Source organism: Panthera leo, chromosome C2 (assembly GCF_018350215.1).
Source record: "Panthera leo isolate Ple1 chromosome C2, P.leo_Ple1_pat1.1, whole genome shotgun sequence".
NCBI lineage: Eukaryota > Metazoa > Chordata > Mammalia > Carnivora > Felidae > Panthera > Panthera leo.
Genome location: NC_056687.1, coordinates 129,258,612 through 129,278,612, shown reverse-complemented (window position 1 = coordinate 129,278,612; position 20,001 = coordinate 129,258,612). Strand labels below are relative to the sequence as shown.

Sequence of the window (20,001 nt, the reverse complement as noted above, 5' to 3'; positions counted from 1 at the left end):
ATTCTTAGGATTTACTCTCCTAACAAGTTTCCTACGTATCATACAACAGTGTTACCTGTAGTCATCATGTTGTACAACATCCCTAGTACTTACTTCTCTTATAACTGGAAGTTTGTACCTTTTGACCACCTTCCTCCAATTCCCTTCACCCCATTCTCTTTTTTTGATAACCACAAGTCTGATGTCTTTCTAGAGGAGTGGTTTTTGTTTTTGGTTTTGGTTTTTGGTGGTGGTGGGGGGAGTTTAGATTCCACAGGTAGGTGAAATTATATAGTGTTTATCTTTCTCTATCTGAAATCCATCTATGTTGTTGTGAATGGTAGGATATCCTAATGTTTTATGGCTAAATAATATTCCATTGTATATATACATTTGACCCTTGAACAACATGAGTGTTAGGGGTGCCAGTCAGTCCCCTGCATAGTTGAAAATCCACGTATAACTTCTGACTCTCCAAAAACTTAACTACTAATAGCCTATCGTTGACTTGAAGCTTCACCAATAATAAAGTTATTTAAGACCTTTTTTGTGTTATGTGTGTTATATACATGTTCTTAAAGTAAACGAGAAAAATGTTAAGAAAACCATAGGAGAAAATCCATTTACAGTACTATATTGTAAAAAATCCATGATAAGTGAACCCACATAGTTCAAACCTATATTGGTCAATGGTCAAATGTACAACTTCTTTATTCATTCACCTATTAGTGGGCACTTAGCTTCTATGTCTTGGCTATTGGAAATAATCCTGCTATGAAAATGAGGGTGCAGCTATCTCTTTAATATAGTGATTTCATTTCCTTTGGATATACACCCAGAAATGATAGTGCTGGATCACATGGTGGTTCTATTTTTTTTTTTTTTTTTTAAGATCCTCCATACTGTTTTCAATAGTGGTTGTACCAATTTATATTCCTACCAACAGAATACAAGGGTGCCCTTTTCTTGTCTTTTTGATGAAGGCCATGTTAACAGGTGTGAATTGATTTCTCTTTGTTTTAATTTACATTTCCTTAGTGACTGGTGATGGTTGAATATCTTTCCATGTGTCTATTGACCTTCTGAATATCTTTTTTCGAGAAATAGCTATTCAAGTCATTTGCCCATTTTTACATTGGGTTATTTGTATTTTTGCTATTGAGTTGTATGACTTCCTTGTATATTTTGGATATTAACCTCTTAGGTACATGGTTTGCAAATATTTCTTGTCATTACATAGGTTGTCTTTTCACTTTATTGATCGTTTCTTTTGCTGTGCAGAAGCTTTTTAGCTTCATGCATACCCACTTGTTAATTTTTTATTTTCTGGCTTGTGCTTTAGATGTTGTGCACAAAAAATCGTTACCAAGGGCCACCTGGGTGCCTCATTTCAGTTAAGCATCTGACTTTGGCTCAGGTCATGATCTCACAATGCATGGGTTCAAGCCCTGCGTCAGGCTCTATGCTGATAGCTCAGAGTCTGGATCCTGTTTTAGATTCTGTCTCCCTTTCTGTCTCTGCTCTTCCCCCACTCATGCTCTGTCTCTGTCTCTGTCTCTCTCAAAAATAAATAAACATTAAAAAAATTAAAACAAAACAAAAAATCCTTACCAAGACCCATGTCAAGGAGCTTTGTTCCTGTGTTTTCTTCTAGGAGTTTCATGGTTTCAGACCTTACATTTAAGTATTTAATTCATTTTGAATTAACTTTTGTGAGTGGTGTAAGATATGGAGGGATCCACTTTCATTCTTTTACATGTGAATATGCAGTTATCTTAATACCATTTACTGAAGAGACTGTCTTTTTCTTTGTCAAATATTAGATGACCACCTATACTAGGACTTGTTTCTGAGCTTTCAGTTCTGTTCATTTGGTCTATTTGTTTGTTTTTATGCCAGTATCATACTGTTGTGATGACTACAGTTTTATAGCATAGCTTGAAATCAGGAAGTGTGAATTTGTTTCCACCTTTGTTTTTCTTCCTCAGGAATTTCTTTGGCTACTTAGAGTCTTTAGTGTCTCCGTATAAACTTTAGAAGTGTTTTTTCTACTTCTGTAGAAAATACCATTGGAATCTTGATGGGAATTGCATTGAATCTATAGATACAGCTTTTGGGAGTATTGAAATTTTAACAGTATTCTTGCAGTCCATGAACACAGATATCTTTCTATTTTATTTGCGTCTTCTTTGATTTCTTTCATCATTGTCTTGTGGTTTTTCAGCATAGAGATCTTTCACCTCCTTAGTTGAATTTACTCCTAAGAATGTTGGTGTTGTTGATGCTATCATAAATGGGATTGATTTTTTCTTTTTCAGAAATTTTGTTGTTAGTGTATAGAAACATTGCTGATTTTTGTCTGTTAATTTTGTATCTTGCAACTTTATGAATTCACTGATTAGATCTAACAGATTTTTGTTTGAGTCTTTCTGATTTCCTACATATAAAATCATGCCATCTGCAAATAGAGACAGTTGTACTTCTTTCTTTCCAATTATGATACCTTTTATTTCTTACCTGATAGTTCTAGCTAGGACCTCTAGTATTCTGTTAAATAGGAGTGGTGGGAGTTGGCATCCTTGCCTTATTCCTGATCTTAGAGGAAAATCTTTCAGTTCTTCCCATTGATATGATGTTAACTGTTGACTTGTCATACAGCCTTTATTATCTTGATATATACTCCTTCTTGCCTAATCTGGTAAGAGTTTTTATCATGAATGGATATTGACTTTTGTCAGATGGTTTTTCTACATCTATTGAGATGATAGTGTTCTTTCATTCTGTTAATGTAATGTAATGTAATGTAATGTAGCTTGTTGATTGATCTGCATATGTTGAACCATCCAAGGAATAATTCCCACTTGATTATGGTGAATAATTCTTTCATATGCTGTGGAATTGGACTTGGCTAGTATTTTATTGAGAGTTTTTTGCATCACTGTTCATCAGGGATATTGGCCTATAGTTTTCTAGTAGTGTCCTTTTCTGGCTTTGGTATCAGTTTAATGCTAGCCTATTAAAATGAATTTAGGAATGTTCTTTCTTCTTTTATTTATTTTTTTTGAAGATTTTTAGAAAAATTAGTGTTATTTAAAAAAATGTTTTTTGCAGAATTCACCAGTGAAGCCATCCAGTCCTGGGCGTTTCTTCATTGGCAGATTTTTGATTACTGATTCAATCTCCTTACTAGTAATTGGCTTATTCAAATTTTCTGTTTCTTCCTGATTCTGTCTCAGTAAGTTATATGTTCCTAAGTATTTTTTCCTTTCTTATGGGTTGTTCAGTTTGTTGACATATAATTGTTCATAGTAGCCTCTTATAATCCTTTGAATTTCTTTAGTATCAGTTGTATTTCCTTTTTCATTTATAATTTTGTAGATTTGGGCTCTTTTATCTTTGGTTAGTCTGGCTAAGCACTTGGCAATTCTGTTTATTCAGAGAAACAACGCTTAGTTTAGTTAACCATTTCTGTTCTCTCTTCACTTATTTCTGTATTAATATTCATTACTTCCTTTCTCCTGCTAACTTTGGGATCAGTTTTTTTTTTTTTTTTTTTCTATTTTCTTAAGATATAGAGTTAGACTGTTTATTTGGTATCTCTCTTGCTTCTTAATGTAGGCATTTGTTCTTAAGTACTTCCTTCTTGCTGCATCCCGTAAGTTCTGGTATGTTGTTTTTTTGTTTTCATTTGTCTCAAGAAACTGCAAATAGAAATTTCCCCTTTAGTTTCTTCTTTGATCCCTTCGTTGTTCAGGAGACTGTTGTTTAACTTTGACATGTTCATGAATTTTTCTAGTTCTTTTTACTGATTTCTGGTTTACTCATTTAATAATTTCTGCCATTGTGGTCGGAGAAGATATTTGGTATGATTTCAGTCTTCTTGAATTTGCTAAGACTTATTTTGTGGCCTAAATATGGTCTATCCTAGAAAATGTTACATATGTACTTGAGAAGAGTGTATGCTCTGTTGTTGGATAGAAATGTTCTGTGTGTGTCTATTAGGTTCATTTGGTCTACAATATTGTTCACATCTTCTGCTTCCTTATTGATTCTCTGTATGATCTATTCTTTGGTGAGAATAGGGTATTAAATCCCCAACTATTACTATCTACCGTATATTACTCCTTTTAGCTCTCTTGGTTTTTGCTTTATATATTTAGGTGCTCTGATGTTGGGTGCATAAATATTTACAGTTATTGTATCTTCTTGATGTATTGACCACTTTATCATTATATGACCTTCTTTGTCTCTTTTACTTTTTTTTTTTTTTTTTTTACTTTAAAGTCTATCTTGTCTGATGTAATATAGCTACCTCTCCTTTTTTTATTTTTTGGTTACCATTTGCTTGAAATGTCATTTTCCATCCCTTCACTTTCAGTCTGTGTATGTCTTTAAAAAGCTAAAGTGAGTTTCTTGGGAAGCATATTGTTAGTTTTTTAATATTGTATTCAGCCATTCTGTGTCTTTTGATTGGAAAATGTAATCCATTTAAAGTAATTTTTGATAGGCAAGGACTTACTATTGCAATTTTGTTAAGTGTTTTCTGGTTCATAATTTTATGGATCCATTGTTGCTTGTTTCTCATCCTTCTGTCTTGTGTCTGTGTTTTGATGTATTTTTGTATATATATGCTTTGACTTCTCATCATGTTCCTTTGTGTAATTACTACAAGATTTTTCCTTGTTATCATGAGGCTTACATAAAATATCTTAAACTTAAAACACCTTATTTTAAAGTTACAACAACTTAACTTCAATAGAATTCGCATACCTTACACTTTAACTTCTTCTCCCCCTCACATTTTTGTTTGTTGCTGCTAAAATTTACTTGTTTTTCATATTGCTTAATACAGGTTATTATACTCATGGCTATTATTTGCTACTTTCATTTTCCTTAACTTCCAAACTAGAGTTGTGAGTTACGCACCACTATTAACAATTCTGCAGAATCAAACTATGACTATATATTAATCATTACCAATGAAATTTATACTACCTTCTTCTGTTTTATGAGATTAATTAATATTCTTTTACTTCCACTCAAAGAATTCTCTAGCATTTTTTGTAAGGCAGTCTGGTGATTATGAACACCCTCAGCATTTGTTCAGCAAAGTCTTTATCCCTCCTTTGTTTATGAAGGACATCTTAGTTGACAGGTTTTCTTGTTGTTGTTGTTTTACTTGAATATTATGAATGTGTCATCCTATTCTCTTCTGGCCTGAAAAGTTTCTGTTGAGAAATTGCCAATAATCTTATGGTGGGTTCCTTTGGATATAACTTCTCTCTTTTCTCCTGCCGCTTTTAAAATTCTTTCTTTGTTTTTGACTTTTGACATTTTAATTATAATGTGTCTCAGTGTAGTCTCATTGAGGTTAAATCTCTTTGGGGTCCTTTGGATCATGGGTCTAGATTTCCATTTCTTTCCCCAGGTTTGGAAAATTTTCAAACATTATTGTTTTAAATATACTTTCTGTCCTTTCTGTTATTCTTCTGGAGTTCCCATAATGCAAATATTGAATGTTATTTCTTTTTATAATGTCCTAAATTCTCATAGGGTTTTTTCACTTTTTCTTTTTCTTTTTTTTTTTTTTTCTTTTTGTTTCTGTGTCTGGTCAGTTTTCATTGTCCTATCCTCCAGGTCACTAAATTTTTCTTCTATTCAGTTGAGTATGCTTTTGAAACTCTGTTGAATTCTGTAATTTAGTTAATGTATTTTTAAACTTTAGGATTTCTGTGTGGGTCTGTGTGTATTGGAGGGTTGGTATGTGCATTGGTTTCTATTTTCTTGTCAAACTTCTCATTTTGTTCATGCATTTTTGTTCTAATTTTGTTTCGTTAGCTGTGTTTTCTTGTAGTTTTCTGAACTTCCTTAAGAGGATTATTCTAAATTGATAGTTCATAGATCTCCTATTTCTTTAGGATCAGTTCTTAGAGCTTTATTAGTTTCCTTTGGTGATGTGTATATACCTGATCCTTGGTTTTTTACATTGGTATCTGTGCATTTGAGTAATGGAGCTCCTTTTCTAAACTTTACAGGTTTACTTTGGCAGAGATAGTTCTTGACCACTTACTCAGTTTAGGTTTTGGGGTGTGTCTGCTGGTGATGTCTTTGGGCAAGAGGGGCCTGCTATTATGGTATGTTTTGGGGGGAAGCAACTATTTGAACTCTGAGGACAGGGATAGGGGTGTGTGCCACTGAGAACTGTTGGATAAAACTATTTGCTTGGTTCCCTACCCAAGTGAGGCTGTAAGATGGGCTCTGTGGTTGCCTGAATCTCTGGTCAGCCTTACTAGATGATCAGGACTAAGTACTGTATTGATTAGTATCTAGGGCTGTGAGTTAGCTTCCCTGCCCCAACAGAGTAATAGGCCAGGGCTCAGGGCCTGTATAGCTCATTCATTGTTTGGGAGCCCAAATCAGGCCTGAATGTGTACTGAATTCCTTGGTTAAGTGAGGTGACTAGTTTTGCTCTTGCATATAGGCAATGCTGTCTGTTCTAATGCCACTGTACATAGGGTTGTTGAATTGGGCTACACAGCTTCCTGTCTGCTCTGGTTCTGTTCCTTGATCGGACAGGCTGAAGGCTGTTTTCAGCTATGAGTAGGGCTATAAATTAAATTCTTTGCTCAGAAACAGCAGGAGAAACAACTCTAAAACTGGTAAAGCTCTTTGTTTGCTGTCTTAAGCTGACCTGTACCCCAAGTTCCTTGGCTGAATAGGACCACTGGCTTTGCTCTGCAAACTGTTGTCTCTATCTTGCCTGGGCAGGATGGGGAGGGGCCTACTCCAGGGTATTCTGTTTCCCAAAGAGGCTTTCCAGTTTGGAGTTGCCAGGAGCTACCCTCAGCTTGGCAAAGAATCATTCCCTCTGCCTTTACTGAGTATGGGCAGCCTTTGTGCCCTATACTGATTTTGCCATGGAATTGATCAGCTCTACCCACTTGCCTCTTAGGTTAAGTGTCACTGGGCCACACAGCTTCCAACAGTTGTCACCAGCCCTTCTGGTTAGATGAAGCTAGAAGGCACTCTCCACAGAGAGTAGAACTTTGACTCAGCTTGCCTTTGACTCTTACTTGCCTGGGTATGGGAAAAGTCAGCTCTACAGCCAGCAAAACTCTTCATTTGAGGATCCAAATGAGGCAGATCTGCACTCTGCCAAATTCCCTGGTCAGAGTGCACCCCAGAATCAGTTCTGCAGATGAGCAAAACTGATGACTGGAATTACTACTTGGGCACTGCAGTTATGAACTCTGTCTGCCAAGATCTGTGTGTTGGTTGTTGCAAGCTACTCACCCCTTTTCTGTCACAGTCAGATTGCCAGTGGCTAGGCCCTGTAGATTCCCCTGCATTCTTCATCATGTGAGATCAAAGTATGGACTCTCACAAAGTGATCCACAATGCTTGGGGGCTCTTTTCCTACTGAAGGAACTGGCAGCTCAAGGGCGACCTCTCCTGGTGGTGCTGCACAGTCCTAGAGGAGGGACAATGTGGTCAACATGTAACCACATCTGTTACCTTCTAATGCAGTCTCTTTTGGTCTCTGAGGTGCAGGGTGTGCTTTCGGCCTCACCTCTGTGTTCTAGGATTCTCTTGGTATCTTTTTTTTTTGGAATAGATGTTCTTCTTTTGAGGGGGAGTATCTTGGTGATGTCACTCTCCTACCTGCTGTTTTTAGCTAGCAAGATCAGATTCTCCTCCTGGAGATAACTGCCTGGCCCGTCAGCCCAGAGGAGGGCTTCCTTTTTGATGCATGAGTCATCACAGTGACTCAGTGACTTACTGGTTGCTCACATGTAATAGTTGCAATGAGCACTGCTGAGAGTTGAGAGGAATTTCTCCCTGCCAGGGTGTGAAGTAGCTTTGACAGCAGGTGTGTCAGCTGGAAACCCAAGCAGCTATTCACCTTCTACCTGGTACCATCATGTAGTACTCTGGAATCAGGCATGCATGCAGAGTGTCCCATCACATACAGCCATTTCTTGACAGAGGAAGAAGTTGGCCAGGGAGTTTGGAAGAGAAAAAAAAATCGCATACTATAAAATGTTTTCTTTGGGGAGCGATACTCTATCTGGCAGCATCATGATCTGAAATAATTCTTAGTCTTTTTATGTTGTTGGTGGTGATTGACCCATGGGATCCTGCTATGTGGATTGGCTGCTGTTAAAATTATCTGATCTTTTAGCAGTGACTCAGGAGGAAAAGTGTCAAGCAAAGGTTAATCATTTCATCCTAGTCAAAAAAAAAAAAAAAAAAGAAAAAAGAAAAGAAAAAGAATTTGAATTGTTAAATTGCAGAATGAATCTACAATTTTTTTTCAGAAATTACAGTTATGACAGAATATATCCCTGCATGCATGCAGACAGGTTTGTCACTATTAGTACCTGCCTGTGGATGGCATTGGTAAGGCAGAAAGTGAGGAGCAGTGCAGTTGGTGACATGTGTGAGCACATACGAATAGTGTTGGGCATTTTATGTAAATTACTTCATCTAATTGATTGTGCAGTTAAGGAAGCTTAGAGAGTAGGGAAACTATTCAAGGTCATTGAACAGGTACATGGTGATCACAGTTCAAATCCATGTATAATTGGTGGCAAAATGTATACCACATTACCTCCAAGCATGTTTTGGTATTTGTTCGTTTGAGAGAACAGATGTTTCTGTGATGAATTAGTCTCACCCAGGTATTTTCCCTTGATAGAGACACCATCCTTCTATGCCTGCCTCAGATTCCAGACTTCTGTCCCTAGATACTGTTTCCAAGTTACAATACACATGTGCTAGAAAAAAATGAAAAGGGGGCTCACTCAACACTGCAACAGTTAGCCAGCTCTACTGCATTCTCCTTACTGAATACCTGTTAGGTTATTTGTCAGCGATGTTTTTACACTTATATAATTTCTGACTGTCCTGGGGTGCCTGGGTGGCTCAGTTGGTTAAGCGTCCGACTTCAGTTTAGGTCATGATCTCACAGTCCGTGAGTTCGAGCCCTGCGTCGGGTTTGTGCTCTCAGTTCAGAGCCTGGAGCTTGCTTAGGATTCTGTGTCTCCTTCTCTCTCTGCCCCTCCCCCACTCACACTCTGTCTCTCTCTCAAAAAATGAATAAACATTAAAAAAAATTTTTTTAATGAAAAAAAATTACTGACTGTCCTTATTACAAGGATAGATTATACAAGGTTCTGAACAGCAAAGATGTCAGTTGTATAAATGTAAGGATTTGTTCCTTATTTTTCCTAGCAACTTAAAATTGACTAAATGCCAAGAATGAGCCAGATGTCAAGCCATCACGAAAGACAGGAGCATAAATGTTGTCTTGGGAGCAGGTCTCCTTGGTGCCAACATGGAGTAGCTTCCTGAATTCCACCAAGCTTGAGGAAACATTCATATGGAATGTTCTGTTGTCTCTATGAGAACTTATAATCACTTGCTTGAACAAACAGAATTTATAATAAGAGGGCATGAGGACATGCATGGATAGTCTTTTATTATGGAAAGAAGCTGTGTTATAAATTCTGTGTTATAAAGATGTAAATGTTACTGCTTAATAGTTTTATATAGCAATTAGAACTGGAGTGTATATCTATGTCCTGGTCATTTTCCCTGGGATTATAAGTACCCAACTACAAACCTAGATTATTTTTAGCAGAGGTTGTCCCCCACAAAGCACATCAAATGAAGAACTAGAACCAGGAATTGGGAGTTATGAAAAAGTGGAGCAGAAGGTAAGAGGAACATTTCAGAGCCATGACTATAACATAGGTCATCATGATTCATGGGACAGGTGTGATCCACTCTCCAGTGTAGAGTTTATCATCTGTTTAAGAATACACAGAGTGACTTCCTGAAGAAACCTCTATTATTCCTTCTTCCTTCCAAAGAATTCTCAAGAGAAAAGAGTAAAAGGGAATACAGACTACATGTAAGACAAAGATTAGGGAAGATCTTTATATCATATCTGGTACAGATAGCCCAAATCAGTTTTTGTTAGTTTTTGTGCCACCTGATCATTTTTTTAGTTTTGTGCCACCTTTTTGTAGGTAAATGAATTCTGGCAAAGACCCAGGAGCCATTGTACTAACCTCTGTTGATTTTCTACTAACTTTTTGGAGATTCATACCCTCAAACTGCTCAGCGGTTTTGGATTTCCCTTCTATGTAATAAAGGAGGCAATGTAGATGATCATAGCGGGTAAGTGTAAATGAGTTTAGTTATCATTTGATGTGGTAGACACACAATGAATGACTAGGGGAAAATCAGCCAAGGACAAGTAGCAAGTAGCTCATTAGAGCTCTGTCTGGTTTCTGTTGAGCATACACCGCCTTCCAGATCACCAGAGAAAAGGGGGATCTTACTTAGCTAGGCCCTCTCTGGTTATTTCCTTCCCTGGATCTCCCTATTAAAATTTCTGGCTGGTCTGCCATTTTGATACTTTCCCAACCAATATCAAGAGATCAGGCTACCCCTGATATTAGCCTTTCCTTATTGTTTGCCACTGAGATTGCTCTTGTTTCGAACAGTACCCAGGCAGGAATTTTCTATGCTCTGCTCCAAATAGGCAGCTCCCCTCCAGCCGGGCAGCAGAACTGCCAGTTCCCACAGAGTTCTTCATCTGCTAAGGCTGGGGGAGAACTTCGAGGTAATGGATCTGAGGTAGAAGGGGCAAAGGTTTGGAGCAATTCCTGGCTAAAATGTAACAGACTCTCACTGTTCTGAGATTCAGTAGGTTTTCTTGAATAAATCCTCAATTTGTTGTATGCCTTCTGTCAATTTCCAGATTGGTTGAATGGTTGGTTATTTTTTTTATTGTTTCTTTTTTTATTGAAATATGACTGACTAACATTGTATTACTTTCAGGTATACAACATAATTATTTGATATATGTATATGTTGTGAAATGGTTACCACAAGTTTAGTTAACATCCATAAGGATATATAGTTACTTTTTTTTCATGTAATGAGAACTTTTAAGATTTACTCTTTTAGCTACTTTCAAATATACAGTATTGTTAACTATAGTCATCATGCTATGTGTTACATCTCCAGGCCTTATCTATCTTATAACTGAAAGTGTGTACCTTTTCACCACCCTGACTCATTTTACGTGTCTTCTCATCCCCTCCCACTCCCACCTGAGGTAACCACAAATCTGTTCTGTGTATGTATCTAGGTAGTTTTTTGTGTTTTTTTTTAAGATTACACATATGAGAGGTCATATAGTATTTGTCTTTCTCTGACTTATTTCACTTAGCAAAATGCTCTCAAGATCCATCCATGTTATTACAAATGGCAAGCTTTACTTTTTTTTAAGGTTGAATTATTAGTCCATTGTACATATGCACCATATCTTTATTCATCTATTGATGGACATTAGGGTTTTTTTTTATATATCTTGACTATTTTTTTATAACTTTTTTTTAAAGTAATCTCTACTCCTAACATAGGGCTCAAACTCACAACCCCAGGATCAAGAATTGCATGCTTTAATGACTGAGCCAGCCAGATGCCTCCACTGGCTATTATAGTGCTGCATTGAACATGGAGGTGCATAGATCTTTCAGGATTAGTGTTTTCATTTTCTTCAGATAAATGCTCAGAAGTGGAATTGCTGGAGTCTATGGTAATTCTGTTTTTAGTTTCTTTGAAGAACCTCCACACTGTTTTCTATAATGGCTGTAGGAATTTACACTTCCACCAACAGTGCACAAAGGTTCCCTTTTGTCCACATCTTCAACACTTGTTATTTTTTGTCTTTTTGATAATAGGTTTTCTAACAGGTGTGAGATGATAGCTCACTGTTGTTTTGATTTGCATTTTCCTAATGATTAGTGATGTTGAGCATCTTGTCATGTACCTGTTGACCGTTTGTATGTCATTTTGGAAAAGTGTCTATCCAGATTCTCTAACCGTTTTTTAATTGTTTTGTTTTGGGTTTTTCTTTTGCTTGTTTGGTTTTTTTTGTTTTTGTTTTTTTTGTTTGTTTTTTGTTTTTTTTTTTTGCTCTTGTGCTATCGGAGTTAATTTATATATTTTGGATGTTCACCCCTTATCAGATAATATGGTTTGAAAATATTTTCTCCCATTTTGTAGGCTGGCTTTTCATTTTGTTGCTGACTTCTTTGCTGTGCAGAAGCTTTTGTTTGATGTAGTTCCACTTTTTCTGTGTGCTTCTGGTGCCTTTGTTTTTGGTGTCATATTCAAAATAAAAGGGGCTCCTTGCTACCTCAGTCAGTTAAGCATCCAGCTCTTGATTTCGGCTCATGTCATGATCTCATAGTTCATGAGATGAAGCCCCACATCAAGCTTTGCACTGGCAGTGTGGGGCCTGCTTGGGATTCTCTCTCTCTTTCTTTCTGTCCCTCTCTCTGTCTGCCCCTCCCTTGCTTGTGTGCCCTTTCTTGCTCTCAAAATAAATAAACATTTTTTTTAAATACAAAAACAAAACAAAACAAAAAAACAATAGCCAAGACTGATGTCTAGGAGCTTATGCTCTGTTGTCTTCTAGGAGTTTTGTGATTTCAGGTCTTATATTTAAGTCTTTAATCCATTTTCAGTTGATTTTTCGTGTATGTTGTAAGATAGTGGTCCATTTCTGTCCAGTTTTCCTAATACCATTGATTGAAGGGACTGTCCTTTCCCCATTGTATATTTTGGCTCCTTTGTCTTGAATTAATTGACCATATAGGCATGTTTTTTTTTTTTTTTTTTTCCCTAGGCTATAGATTCTATTCCATTGTTGTGTGTGTGTGTGTTTGTATGTGTGTGTGTTTATGCCAATACCATACTGTTGTGATTACTATAGGTTTATAATATAGTTTGAAATCAGGAGTGTGGTGCCTCCAGCTTTGTTTTTCTTTCTCAAGATTGCTTTGGGTTTTGTTTTGCGCTTTCATACAAATTTTAATATGTTTGTTCTATTTCTATGCCAAATGTCATTGGAATTTTGATAGGGATTACATTGAATCTGTAAACTGTTTTGGGTAGTATGGACATTTTAACAATATTAATTGTTCCAGTACATGAGCTTGAGCTATCTTCCCATTTATTTGTGTCTTCAGTGTCTTAAAGTGTTCACATCTTTCACCTCCTTCGTTAAATTTCTTCCTAGGTTTTCTTCTTTTCAATGCAATTGCTAATAGGACTGTTTTCTAATTTCTGTCTCTGATAGTTGTGTATAAAAATGCATCTCTTATATATTGATTTTTGTATCTTACAGCTTTACTGAATTTGTTTATTAGCTCTAACAGTTTTTTGCATATATAAAATGTCATCTGCAAATGGAAACAGTTTAACTTCTTCCTTTCTAATTTGAATGCCTTTAATTTATTTTTGTCAGCTAATTGCTCTAGCTAGGGCTTCTAATACTATGTTGGATAAAAGTGAGCATGGGCATTCTTGTTTTGTTCTTGATCTTAGAGGAAAAGCTGTCAGCTTTTCACATTGGGTATGATATTAGCTATGGGTTTATCACATATAGCCTTTTTGTATATTGGTACATTCTCTCTATACCCACTTTGTTGAGAATTTTTTATCATGAATGAATGTTGAATTTGGAAATGCTTATTCTGCAGTTATTGAGGTGATCATGTGATTTTTATCCTTCATTTTGTTAATGTGGTACACATCACATTGATTTGCAGATGTTGAACCAACTTTGCATCCCTGGGGAAAAAATCCCACTGGTTATCAGTGTATCGTCATTTAAATATATTGTTAAATTCAATTTGCTAATCCTTTGTTGAATATTTTTACATCTGTATTCATCAGAGATATTGACCTGTAATTTCTTATAGTTTTCTTGTTTGGTTTTGGTATGAGGGTAATGGTGGCCTCATAAAATGAGTTTGGATGTGTTCCCTCCTCTTCTATTTTTTGGACGAATTTGAGAAGGACAGTATTAATTCTTTTTTTTTATTAATTAAAAAAAAATTTTTAACATTTATTCATTTTTGAGGGACAGAGACTCAGTGTGAGTGGAGGAGGGGCAGAGAGAAGGAGGAACAGAATCCGAAGCAGGCTCCAGGCTCTGAGCTATCAGCCCAGAGCCTGACACAGGGCTCAAACCCACAAACCCTGAGACCGTGACCTGAGCCAAAGTTGGACGCTCAACTGAGCCACTCAGGTGCCCCATATTAATTCTTTTTTTAAATGTTTGGTACAATTTACCAGTAAAACCATATGGTCCTGGACTCTTGTTTGTTGAGAGATTTCCAATTAATGATTTAATCTGCTTATTAGGAATTGGTTGATTCATATTTTCTACTTATTCATGATTCAGCATTGGTAGATTGTATGTTTCTAGGAATTTATCCATTTCTTCTAGGCTGTCTAATTTGTTGGCATATAATTGTTTCTGATAGTCTCTTATCCTTTGTATTTCTCTAGTATCCATTGTAACGTGTCCACTTTGATTTCTGATTTTGAATCCTCTTACTATCTTGGTGAGTCTAACTAATGGTTTGTCTAATTTGTTTATCTTTTCAAAAAACCAGCTCTCAGTTACACTGATCTTTTCTATTGTCTTTTTAATTTGTTTCATTTATTTACACTCTGATCTTTATTTTAATGAATTTCATTGTTTTCAACAATTTTTCCAGGTTTGTTATTGCTTTGGGGGGAAAAATATTTGGTAAGCTCCTCACTCAGCCATTCCAGAAATCCTATCTTTTCATAAAATATTACTCAAAATCTATTTTACAGTCTTATGGCTTGAAATTCATGCAAATATACTCTACTTAAATACATCTGCGTCTCTTCATTTATCTCCTGTGATCCCTGCAGATGAAGCTTATCATGACTTGGTCTTAAACCATACTGATTTAAAGCAAGCAATCAGCTATGTATATTACCTCATGATCTGTTGGTAACTGGAAAGATCATGTCAGTAGGTATTATCCTGCAAATGGTAGAATATCTATGAATTTTGTATTTCATACTAAGGTGAAGCTTAATACCTTTCTCCCTGAGTGTGAGTTGGACTTGGTGACTCATTTCTAATGAACAGTGAATGGAAAAGGAACATTAGTAACCTTACAGTAGAGAAACCTGGGAAACACCACCTTAGCCATGTAATCAGGGAGTAAATCACCACCAGTAGTAAATCATATAGACATTTTATATACCCTGATACGATGGAATGAGAAGAATACTTTGCCTCTTTGGTGTTCTTCCTCCAAATCCACAACCCCACATTAAGGGGAATTCTACAAAATGCCATTACTCTTCAGAAGTACCAAGGTCATGAAAGAATTAAAGACAAGGAAAGATGAGAAACTTAATAGATTGAAAAAGGCTAAGGAGACATGACAGTTAAATGTCATGTTGGATCCTAGACTGAAGCTAGGAACAGAAAAAGGATATAGGGGAGGAAAAATTCTCCTTTATATTCTTAGGCTGTCTGATAGGGCTTAAGAGTTACAGTGACAGGGGCACCTGGGTGGCTCGGTCGGTTAAGCGTCCGACTTCAGCTCTGGTCATGATCTCGCGGTCCGTGAGTTCGAGCCCTGCGTCGGGCTCTGTGCTGACAGCTCAGAGCCTGGAGCCTGTTTCAGATTCTGTGTCTCCCTCTCTGTCTCCTCCTCCCTTGTTCATGCTCTGTCTCTCTCTGTCTCAAAAATAAACATTAAAAGAAAAAAAAAGAGTTACAGTGACATAAGACTATTCACAAAAAAACATACAAGTTTTTTAAAACTTTTGCATGTATGTGGGGGCCTTCATAAGAGTATGAAGAAGTGACCAGAGTAGAAAACTTTTATACTGTTTAGACAAAGAAATGACATATTTGTGAAGAAATGACCAGGGTTTAGTCTAGGGGCAATAAATTGTAGAGAAATGACTAGGGAAAATACAGGATGGGAGGGAAACTAGTGGAAGATATGGATTACTTTAGTAAGTTTGTTTGTATAGATCTATTTTAGTATCAGTTCCTAGTGTCCGGTGATAAGGATGTTCTCTTCCTGGTACAAGGAGGGTACCTTATGGCCTGTTTTTAGGTAGAAAAGGGGAGTTCAGAGAGCCCTTCCTGAATCTGCTTCTCAAATCAATTACTCCAAAATAATCAAAATGCCAAATGCATACTTTGGGGTGGCACATCCTGAACAACTTCAAGGATATTAGTGAAAAAAAAAATGGGGGAATTCAGATGACATTGTAGTTAATAATATTATCCTACTGTTAATTTCATAGTTCAGTACCATGATTATATAAGTAAGATGTTATAATCAGGGGAAGCTGGGTAGATGATACACAGGAACTCAGTGCTATATTTGCAACTCTTTTATAAATCTAAAATTATTTCAAAATAATAAGTTTAAAAGTTTTTCTCTTATATTTTTCTTGTTTTGCATGTCTTCAACACCTGCATTTATAGACTCCCCAGGGCCGCAATCCACTTATTTATTTACTTAAGAATTTTACTCTTAAAAGTATGTATGTTCTCCCAGTTATTATGTAAGCACTAAGAAAAATTAACGATACTCATTAATGAATAAACAAATGAGCAGAAATTTATTGAGAAAACTGGAAAATTATTGAAATATACCCAGTAAACATTCACTGCATGCAGGTTTGTTAGTTGGCGTTTTGTTTTGTTTTGTTCTGTAAGGTTTTTCTTGACTACACCTTCCTCTAAGGGTGAGTTAGGCTGTTTGGTAGGTGATTTTTAAGCAAATGGAGCACCATTTTTCTCAACTATGCTCAAATCATAAAGTGTAGAACAGTGTCCTCAAAGACTGGGTCTTAGATGTCGGCCATAATTTACATGTATTATTCACTACAGATAAAAATAAGATCTAACAGTGGCCTGTGTTTTCTTAAACATACTCATTTCTTAAAAATATTCAGGGTCAGGGCACCGGGATGGCTCAGTCAGTTGAGCATCTGACTCTTGATTTTGGCTACAGTCGTGATCTCATGGTTTATGGGATGGAGCTCGGAGTCAGGCTTCACACTGACAAGCATGGAGCCTGCTTGGAATCCTCTCTCTCTCTCTCTCTCTCTCTCTCTCTCTCTCTCTCTCTGCCTTTCCCCTGTGGATGTGCTTTCTCCCAAACATTTAAAAATAAAAATAATAAAAATATTTAAGGTATTTTAAGGTTAGCAGATTTGAATTCCTAGCCAAGTGTTTCCTCAAGTTATAAAGCTTAACCTCATAATACTGTAATTAAATTGTGCTGGTGGGATATACATTACCCGAAAAGTTTATTTGCTACTACTTTAGGTTTGAGGGAATCTTTAAAAGTAATAATTAAAATCTGTATGATAGCTATTTTTCTAAGGGGCAGTTGGGAAATGCATAGGATAACTTTGGAGCCAGAAAGCTGGGTTTTCTTGAGGTGGTGGTATTGTCCTTTTGTTTCTACAGGCATTAATTTTTTTTAATGTTTGTTTGTTTAGGGGGGGGGAGGGCGAGAGAGGATGAGTGGGGAAGGGGCAGAGAGAGAATCCCAAGCAGGTTCTGTGTGCTGTCAGCACAGAGTCCAACGTGGGGCTTGACCCCACGAACTGTGAGATCATGTCCTGAGTCAAAATCAAGAGTTGGATACCTAACTGACTAATTCACCATCCAGGTGCTCCTAGGGGCATTAATTTTTTTTTTTTAATATTATCTTCCGTGAGGATACTACTTGTTTCATATAATTATGTTTTTAATTAAGTGATGTTAATTAACAATGGGAAAAGTTTTTGTCATGAATGAATGTTGAGTTTTCTCAGATGATTTTAATACATTTATTATGTGTCTAGTTATGAGTAGCCCACTGGTTAGTTAGGGCCTACAGCTTAATAAGCCTGTTTGTGTCAGCTCAGTGGTTGTTGTGGGCACTCTTACCTTGCTTAAGTTTCCATTGCTAAAGCCTGTTGACTAAAAGCAGCCTCTCCAGGCTTTTTTTTTTGTAGTTTTTTGATTATGTTTTTTGTAGTTTTTTGATTGCCAATTAAATTGGTCTGTTCAGATTTCCTATTTCTTCTTGATTCAGTTTTGGGAGAGTATATGTTTCTAGGCGTTGACCCATTTCTTTTAGGTTGTCCCATTTGTTGGCATATATTTTTTCATGGTATTGATGGAAGTTTGGGGAAGATGGGTTTGTGGCGTCCAGAGCTGACAACCAAGAAAGAATTCATGAAAACCTCTTTGGTACAAAAAGGTGATTTTATTAAAGCACAGGGACCGGGCCCATGGGTGGTAGCAAGAGCTGAGCTGTAAGCCTAGGTGGTGATGGGGGTGGGGGGTGGGGGGGGAATAAAGTCAAGAGGGAGTTACCAAAGAGACTTTCACATGCTAAAGACTTACTGGAGGCCTAGCTATTGTCAAGTGAAGATTATTTTTCCCTCTAGCAAAGCATTAACATTGAGACTGTAGGGAGTTCCTGGAGTTTATCCAAGAGATTGCTTTTTTCTGGTAAACTGGTGGAGACTCTTACCAGTTTGACCATTTGTTTTTTGTCCTTTCTTATTTTGGGGTAGCAGCAAGTGCCCAAGGAATATCATACATGTCCCACCTGGGGCAGGGGGTGCTGTTAGCCTGCACTTGGCCCTGAGCTTGCCCCATGCTCCCTCATCAGTTTTCTCTTTGTATTTCTGTAGTGTCAGTTGTAACTTTTCCTCTCTCATTTCTGATTTTGAGTCCTTTCTGTTTTTTTCTTGATGAGTCTGGCCAAGGGTTTATCAATTTTGTTGATCTTTTCAAAGAAAAGTTCTTTGATTCAGTGATTTTTTTTTCTATTGTTTTTTATCCTGTATGTCATTTATTTTTGTTCTGATCTTTATTATTTCCTTCCTCCTACTCACCTTGGGCTTTGTTCTTTTTCTATTTCCTTTAGGTGTAAGGTTAGATTATTTAATTGAGCTTAGATTCTGCTGCTGTTTCACTGATGAGGTTTTAGAGTTGATGGGGCGAGGGTTCATGGGATCCAGAGCTGATAGCCAAGAAAGAATTCTTGAAGACATCTTTGATGCAAAAAGGTGATTTTATTAAAGCACAGGGATAGGACCTGTGGGCAGAAAGAGCTGCCCTGGGACCCTGAGGAGAGACTGATTATATACTATGGAGTTAGAGGAGATAACCTCAAGGGGAAGGTTCCAAAGGGATTTTAATATACTAAAGAAGGCTCACAGGGTACTGGAGGCCTAGCTGTTGTCAAGCTAAGGTTGTTTTTCCTTCTAGCAAAGTGTTAACATTACAGTGGGGAGTTCCTGGAAAACATTTTACTCTGCCTGCCTCAAGTATTTGTCAATGGGCGCAGGTTATAAGGAAATTAAATTTTACCTGCCATATCCTTCTTGCCTTTGTTCCCCCTATCACTGTGGAGGGGAGGGTGATGTCGGAGCTCCAGGAAACCAAGTCTATAGGTTTCTGGAGATTAGGCTATTGATAAGATTGCCTTTTTCTTATAATTTACTAAGATATTTGTAAATTGATGGAGACTCTATCAGCTTAACCATTTGTTTTCTGTCCTTTCCTTTGTCTTTGGGCAGCCAGGAGTGCCTGAGGAATGTCACCTGTATCCCACCTGTGGTGGGGGTGGGGGTGGGGTCTTGTTAGCCTATACTTTGCCCTCAGCTTGCCCCACACTCCCTCATCATTCACCTTGTGTGTTTTTTCACCATTTCTTCCAGGAAGTCTTTCCTAGACCCCTCTGGTCTGGGTAAGAGTACTTTGTAAAATGCTCCTTTAGTATTGATCCTTCTGTCAGGAGCACTTGGCATGCTGCATTGTATGTAGCTGCTAATTTTCTGTTGCCTCCTTGGGAGTCTAGATGGCAAGGAACATGTTTATTTTGTCCACATCCCTAGCACCCAACACAGTTCTGGCACCAAGATGCTCAATAAGTACTTGTTAGATGAATGAATGATGAGTGAATGAACAAATGAGTAATATTAAAGTTGAACTCGGGAGACGCCTGGGTGGCTCAGTCAGTTGAGCATCCTACTTTGGCTCAGGTCATGATCTCACAGCTTGTGGGTTCAAGTGCCACATCAGGCTCTGTGCTGACAGCTCAGAGCCTGGAGCCTGCTTCAGATTCTGTGTCT

The 20,001-nt window shown here is 37.2% G+C and overlaps 1 protein-coding gene across 9 annotated transcripts in view; it reads left to right on the top strand.

Moving 5' to 3' along the window:
- Positions 1-20,001, top strand: part of TMEM108 (transmembrane protein 108) — a 363,999-nt gene that overhangs the window by 104,243 nt on the left and 239,755 nt on the right. Inside the window, exon 1 of one of the 9 annotated variants that reach the window (XM_042955906.1) lies at positions 9,510-9,698. The exons of the other annotated variants lie outside the window; for them this stretch is intronic. The gene's annotated coding sequence lies outside the window, so the exon portion shown is untranslated. Of the gene's footprint in view, positions 1-9,509; positions 9,699-20,001 lie in introns of those variants that run through there. 9 annotated transcript variants of the gene reach the window in all.